Consider the following 8,962-nt stretch of genomic DNA (forward strand, 5'->3'; position numbering starts at 1 on the left):
GTCCGCTTTGACCACTGGGTGGTGGGGCAAATACCACACGGGATTCTTAGTATCTTCTTTCCCAACCAACTCTGCTCTCCCAGTCTCCAGGAGCTCGGATATCTGGTCTTGATACGTTGCAGCCAACTCAGGATCCTTTTCCAACCTTCGTTCAATACCATACAGCCTTTTTTCAGCCACATGCTAATTCGATTTTAGCTCCACGTTCCCATCCAGATAATCTGGGTGAAATATCAAACCAGTTTCATAATGCATACCAGCGAAATGCGCTTTTCCCTGATGTTGCCTCATGGCTTCAATTTCTAGCCCTGACTTCTTGGACTGCGTATCAGCTGGCAGAATTCCAAGATGCTCTAGTTCCCAATGCTTCACAGCCATTTCTATGGGATCCTCAATTTGAAAGTCGACTCTGTATACCCCAGGCGGTGAGGTTTTCCTACTAATCTTAGACGAATAGGGTCCTGCTAGAATCCAGCCAATGTGACTCATCTGTGCAACTGGAGTACCTGGGGGTCCACGCATCACCGAACCCATCATAATGTTTAGTGTATCTTCTACTCCAAGCATTATGTCAACGCGTACCGCATCTTTCCTCGGAAACTGATCAGCCAATTGCAAGTTCTGTAGGTGTGGCATCTTTGACAGGTCAACATGTACTGCAGTCCAGTCTGCACTTGGTTTATCAATGACGTACGCTTGTAGATCGTACACTTAGCGTGGTGCGCACAATGGCCAGTCGTGCGAAGGTATCGTGCTTATAATGTTGTATTATGTAACGTGCATATAGGCCTAATTATGTAACTTATTGTATGATTGAAATGTAGTATAGCATTTGTTTTGTGCTCGACAATGGTTTTGTTAATAAGTATCAATAATAATCATTTTGATTGAACATGTTACCTATGCTTGTTAAGTTTGTTTTTGCTACGGCTTTTGTTATTCACCCGACAGGGTCGACATAACACCCCCTAACCATATTAAATGCATATTCATCACAAAATATAACTCCTCTGGAGAGATATTGCGCATGCACTAACACACTAACGTAGCAAGATTGTGTACTGGTTGGTCTATGCAGCGGGAGCTTACAGGCAAGGTCTTCCTCTAATTTCTTAAGTGAAGTCTACAGATCAAATGTTAACATATAAATCTATGCTAGGATAACCACTCTTCATTTTAAATGCATAATCTTTGCTAAATATTCTTCTTCTCGAGAGATATTGAGCTTGAGCGAGCGCAGTTTCAGGCGTGCAGTACCGTCTGAAGAAAACTTCATAATATAGCTTACTGAGGGAGAGAGGGGTGGAAGACTGAGGAAAGGCGGCAGTGAAGATAGCTTGGGGCGGTAGAAGAAGAAGGAGGCTGAGCGAGGGACAGGGGAGGCAAGGGGAATGACGCAAAGGCATAGAGTAGGTGTTTTGTACCCTACAGGCTAGGGCGCTCTCCTAATTATAATCACAGGTCTACTGATAAAGGTTTATTAGAGAAATCTATGCTGAGATACCCCCCTAACCATATTAAATGCATATTCATCACAAAATATAACTCCTCTGTTGAGACGTAGCGCATGCGCTAACACACTAACGTAGCCAGATTGTGTACTGGTTGGTCTATGCAGCGGGGAGCTTACATGCAAGGTCTTCCTCCCATTTCTTAAGTAAAGTATACCGATCAAATGTTATCATGTAAATCGGTGCTAGGATAACTCCTCTTCATTTTAAATGCATAATCTTTGCAAAATGTTCTTCTTCTCGGGAGATATTGCGCATGCGCGGGCACAGTTTCAGGTGTGCAATACCGACTGAAGAAAACTTCATAATATAGCTTATTGAGGGAGAGAGGGGTGGAAGACAGAGGAAAGGCGGCAGGGAAGATAGCTGGGGCCGGTAGAAGAAGAAGGAGGCTGAGCGAGGGACAGGAGAAGCAAGGGGAATGACGCGAAGGCATAAAGTAGGTGTTTTGTACCCTACAGGCTAGGGCGCTCTCCTTATTATAATCACATGTCTACTGATGAATGTTTATTAGAGAAATCTATGCTGGGATACCCCCTAACCATATTAAATGCATATTCATCACAAAATGTAACTCCTCTGGTGACAGGCAAGGTCTTCCTCCAATTTCTGAAGTAAAATCTACTGATCAAATGTTAACATATAAATCTATGCTAGGATAACTCCTCTTCATTTTAAATGCATAATCTTTGCAAAATATTATTCTTCTCGGGAGATGTTGCGCATGCGCGAGCACAGTTTCATGCGTGCAGTACCGTCTGAAGAAAACTTCATAATATAGCTTACTGCGGGAGAGAAGGGTGGAAGACTGAGGAAAGGCGACAGTGAAGATAGCTTGGGGCGGTAGAAGAAGGAGGAGGCTGAGCGAGAGACAGGGGAGGCAAGAGGAATGATGCGAATGCATAAAGTAGGTGTTTTGTACCATCCAGGCTAGGGCGCTATCCTAATTATAAACACAGGTCTACTGATAAAGGTTTATTAGAGAAATCTACGCTGAGATACCCCCTAACCATATTAAATGCATATTCAACGCAAAATATAACTCCTCTGGTGAGATATTGCGCATGCGCTAACACACTAACATAGCCAGATTGTGTACTGGTTGGTCTATGCAGCGGGGAGCTTACAGGCAAGGTCTTCCTCCCATTTCTTAAGCCTCGATTATACTAAACTGGCCCTTAATGTGGTTGAATAGTCGATAATGTCAGATGATGTGGAAACGGGGTAATTAGCGTGAAACAAACAGCAATTAAGTGTGTCATCTGATTTATCAGTGAATTCTAAAGTATAACTAAAATAATAAGGATCAGAATATTGTAGGTTTTTGTTTAAACAAATGAGTGGTAATTAAGTGAACATACACTTGAGTGTAACCAAAATCGCCAAAGATGCAAGCTTATTTACTGCTGATGATTTTTGTCCAGGCATGATCCCACAGCCACCATATGGAGGGGACGAAGAAAGTAGATACTGGAGTACGACGACAAAGATTGTAAAAGTAAGATAATCTATTTGCTGCTATGGCTCGTAGTTATTTGCATTGTCCACTTAACCAAGTATGAAAGCTGGTTTGTTAATGATCATTCTACTGTGTGACTAAATTCATATTTCACGGAACTATTGCTGGTTGTTTTAAACAAGATTAGTAGATGAACATGTAGGTAAGTGTAACAAATATGACTAGATTTACCAGTTTATTTACTGCTGATGTTTTTTGTCCAGCTAGCGTCCTACAGCTAACGTACGCGGAGGGGATTAAGAAAGCAGATACTTGAGCACGACAATGAAGATTGCAAAAGTTTCGCTGTTACGGTTCCTATATATTTGTAACGCCCATTTACAAATGCTACATCATACAACACATCATACAATACGTAGTGTTGCTGCAGTTAATATTGCATTTTCGGAGGTTGATTAATGTTATGTGAATGTTGGTTATCTTGAATAATGTTCTACTAACCTAAAAGAAACATTCCCATAACATTCAAGGAACATAACTTTGTTAGCTGGAAATCAGGATAAAAAGAATGCGAATGCAGATATAATGAGCACAAAGTAACAAAATGATTAATATAACAGTGTTATACAATCAGGTTAAAAACTTGCTACCGACAATAAGCTAATATTGTCCGTATATGATTGAGTGCAGGAGTAATGAGCATAAAGTGCCGAAATAATGAATATGACATTCCAGTACACTTGGATGAAACGTTTCTACATTGAGCTGCAGTTAACATACAAATAATAAGCAAAATATTACAAATCTATTCGATTTATATTGTGATATGATTAGAATAAACTGTTACAATTTGGGATTATTTAAAAGTAGAAATTAAAATAACATGCCGCGGTAAATACAATAAAAATCTAGACATAAAGTTGTAATTAAATTAACAGTCAATCACCGGATAATATGTACATGCAATAATTATTGCAATGCAAACGATCACTGGGGATAAAATGTTATTACAATTAAGATAATATAATCAGGATATATAAGTGCATAAATAATCAGCATAACATTCTAAAGTATCATAATAAAATTGATAAAACGTTAATACAATTAAGCTGTAATATTAACTTGATATATATATATACTAATGAAAAAACTAAAGAAATAACGAACGAGCTGTGACAATAATTATAATTTATGAACATTGAATAAATTGAATTAGACACTTTGAACAAATCAGCTAAGGTTATCAAAACATGAATACAAAAATAACATAATATGACGGGGTAAATACAGTAATGTATTACAATGGAGCGACTACTGTATTAACTAATGCAGAAATAATGAGCAATAGATGACAAAAATAATCAAAATAACATCGTAATATACTTAGGATAAGAGGTTATTGCAATTAGGCTAAATCTATCAAGCTATGTATGCAATAATAATAAACACAACACTGAAGTTTATCGAGTAATATTTTAAGATAAAATGATTGTACATTAATATGCCATTAACCTATGATCCAAAAGTGAAAATAATTAGCAAAACATGCTGACTTAAATACTAAAACGATCTAGGTTGAAAAGTTTGTACATTTGCATAATAATGCTGATATCACGTAACATAATAATGTGCAGGATATATCACGTAACATAATAATGCGCAGGATATATCACGTAACATAATAATGCGCAGGATATATCACGTAACATAATAATAACTTGCGCCCATTGATATATCACCCGTAACATAACGTAATGCCCGCAGGACTATATCACGGTCCCGAACGGATAATAATGTGCCAGGACTAGTACATGCACGCCCACATAATAGCGCATGCGCCAGGAGTATTCATCAACGCTACGCCATCAACTAATCGCCGCGAGGATATCATCACCGCGGGGGGGCGGGCTACGACTGACATCAAGGCGCCCAGGGCAGTATATACACCCGTACAGCCAATCAATGGCGCGCAGGGATATACTCCAGCGTAACATACGAGGGTAACTGTGCAGCACCTTTATATCTCACGTCAACATCAACTAATGTGCCGCAGGGATATATCCACGCTACACCAGTAGACTAATGTGCGCAGGGATATATCACCCGCTAACTCAATACCCCTCGCCGCAGGCATATACCTCCACGGTACACTCATCCAATCCCATGCCGCCGGGATACCTACTCACGTAAACATAATAATGCGCAGCCGACCTAGTAATCACGTAACAATAATAGATGCTCCCCGCAGGATATCGTATCACGTAACACCCACCTGGTCCGAGTAATGTGCAGGATACGTATCAGGCGGTACATCCACTAATGCGCGCAGATACTCATCACGTAACGCATAATACCTATGCGGATATCACGTACATAATAATATGCGCGGCCATATCACCGTAACATGAATTAGGAGCCGCCAGGATATATCACCCCGCCCTCAACATAATACATGCGCCAGGATATCATCACGGCGGTACACAAACTAATGCGCCCACGCGATAGTATGCACGGTCAACATCCTAATAACCTGGTGCAGGCGCACCTCATAGCACCGTACCAACCATCAACTACACCTGTTGGCAGATCACTATCACGCTAATACTACTAATGCGCAGCATACTATCACCCGCAACTACATCACATCGGCGGCAGGATGATCATCCCACGCTCAACCCATAATAACCTCGCTGCACGGACTAGTCATCACGTGCAGCCCATGAATAGCATGCGCGCAGGCACTTATTATCACGCTAAATAATGAATTGCGCAGGATACCGGCCCCGCGCCTATGCAGGGCGCCCGGTAACCATAACTGAATGGTGCAGGACTATAGGCTCCCACTCAACTTCAATATGCGCAGGATAATATCCACCGCCCCAGCATAACCCGGGGCGGGCGAAGAAAACCAAAAAAAAGGTGTGCAAGAATATATCAGTAACATAACTAATGTGCAGGATATATCAGTACACCCTACAGTAATGCGCAGGACACTTCACGTACAATAATAATGCGCCGGCATACTATCACGGAGAGCAGAGAGTAGGAGTGCCGGCGACAGATATATCACCGCTACACCATGAATAATGTGCAGATATACCACCCGCTAACATAACTACTACATGCGCGCGAGGATATATCCACGTAACCATCATGCTGCCAGGATATATCACCGCTAACCCATACATAATGCCCGCAGGATCTACTAGTCACCCGCTTAACCATATAATGTGCAGGAGCATATCCAGCGTAAAACATATAATGGTGCCAGACTATGATCACGTAACAACGATAACTGCGCAGGATATAATCACACGTAACATAATTAATGTCGCAGCGATACCTTATCACCTACACTAATACATGCGCCAGCGGACTATATCACGTAAAACATGTTTAATACAGGCTGCGCCAGGATATATCGACCGTAACCTAATAATGTGTCAGCGAATATATGCACGTACCACACTAATACTAATGCCGCCAGGATATATCACGTAACATCAATAAGGTGTGCAGGATAGTATCACGCCGTAACATAATAATGCGCAGATCACTATCACGTAACATAACTTAACATGCGCAGGGATATATCACGTTACCACAAATAACATGCGCAGGATATATCACGCTAACATAATAATGCCAGGATATATCGCGTAACATCAATACTACATCGCGCCAGGATATATCACGCTACATAATACTCAACTATACTATAAACATAATATATCTGTGCATTAGTATATTTTACGTAGACATATATACCCTGGACAGCCAGTACCCATCCACGTTATACTAATCATGCGACATCCATTACATCCAGGTTATACTATCAATGCGACATACATTACATCCAGGTTATACTATCAATGTGACATTCATTGCATCCAGGGTATACTATCAATGCGATATCCATTACATCCAGGCTCGCGCTACATGCAGTCGTCAACATCCTTAGAGAAATATCAGCGCGCCTCTTATTTATGTGACGGCCATCCAGTGGCGGATCCGGGGGGGATTGGGTGGCTAGCCACCCCCTCTGTTCGACTAACATGATTTTTACACATATACGAATTAATTATTGCCAAGTAGGCCTATAATAGTCACGCGACTGTACAAACCAGCACCTGATGCATGGGTTAAATTATATAATTGAGTGGCAATGCAGGTTACAACCGTTACACAGTTCCAATAAATAGTTTTGCTGTCGTCCTCATCCCAGCGGTGGTCACCCCCTGCCCCCCCCCTCTGTACAGAAATCAATGCCGCGAGAATTGTTCTACGTACTAAAAAGAGAATTGTCGTGGTCAGAATGAAGTCTGTACATGTACTCAAAAGTGCCTCAAATACCATCTCCTGCGACCTTACATTTTTAAAATCATCTGGGGCAGGACCCCCATACCCCCGCCTTTTTCCACCCACCCTCCTTGAAATCCTGGATCCGCCGCCGCATGGACGCGTATCAATTTATAATAATGTTGGGACGTTATGATATCTATCTTTCAACCTGTGTTCAGTGCGTGCGCTTAATATTTAATATTTATATCTTATATCATATTTAATCTCATATTTAACATTTATATTAATTGTTATCATTTACTGCACCGTTGCATAAGCAGTAAGCAGTATGTTTTTCCCTTTATTTTGCCGATGTATTTGTCTGATATTTGAGCAATCCAAATTAATCGGAATTTGAGTTTCAATTTCAAATTACTCTTCTGCAGTATAAACTTTAATCCACTACGTGGCAGCACCATCCAATACTTGGTATATTTGTTATAGGCATGCCCTATTCTTTGGTCTTGCTGTCTCAGACGCTCACTCGTTTTACAGACCAAGCAGGCCTATATACCCGTATCGTAACTCGACATTATTGCACTGAATAGTTATGGGGGATTTGTCTGCTTAGATTTAATTCGAACGACTGCGAATGGCCGGAACAATAACCTCCTAGACAAGAGAAACCTGATAAATGGTAACGTGCCACACCCATTGAATTCTTTATCTAGTACCATAAAAAGTATACTACCACACCAATGAAAAATTTTCAGGTATGATGTATTGAGGAAATGCTGTGTCATCATCATCCTAGATGGCAATTTCTCCCTGTTCATTAATTTGTGCTCGTAAAAATACAAGAGTGTATGGCTCACATATTGCCTTATAATAAGGCTTTTCAAATCAGCCACCCCTATGTAATTTTTTTATTTTTGGAAGGAGGATAAAATGTTCTTCATGTTCAAATATTTTTAATTGCATATAGTACCATGTTCTTGATACATATGATTGTCATAACAGTCAGCAATTGTCCTGTATGCTTAGAGATCATATAGATAGGAATGTCATAGTATACACTAGATATAATCTATAATTATGTCACTTCTGATATAGATACATACATGTGTACGCTGCCATTATGGCACGATTTTAATTATTTAAAGGTATGCATATCGCATCGTTTTCACACGTCGCCGCCCGCATTTTGCTAACGTATAATTATGCTAGCATCAATCCATTCACGTGGTGAGTGCTCCTCCAATCACGTTTCTCTAAACGTTCGTCCTCCGAAGCCGAATTGATTGCTTCTCGCATACGCGTCTGCGCCGTGCATGTGGTGACGTTCACGTCATTTTACCAACTTCTGCAGCAACGCGCCAACATTTATGAGAAAATCCGCACGATACTATACGTGAATTATTGTGAATTCGAAAGAAACGCGAGATCTTCTACTTGTTTTTCTAACCAATCGAGTTCATCGAGCTCCATACCTCCACTCACGGCGCCGCAGTGCGTTTCTACGACATCGATCTATCGGGCAATATCGTCTGCCTGGGTGTGGCGGAAAAACAGTAGAGGACGACATACTTACGGCGCAACATTTCTTTGGAAATCTCACTCGATATATATATATATATATATATATATATATATACATGATAAACTATTTCTCTATATCTTTCTCGAGATATATATATATATATGCATGTGT

This window comes from Priapulus caudatus, unplaced genomic scaffold, assembly GCF_000485595.1.
Source record: "Priapulus caudatus unplaced genomic scaffold, Priapulus_caudatus-5.0.1 Scaffold151, whole genome shotgun sequence".
Classification (NCBI taxonomy): Eukaryota; Metazoa; Priapulida; class Priapulimorpha; order Priapulimorphida; family Priapulidae; genus Priapulus; species Priapulus caudatus.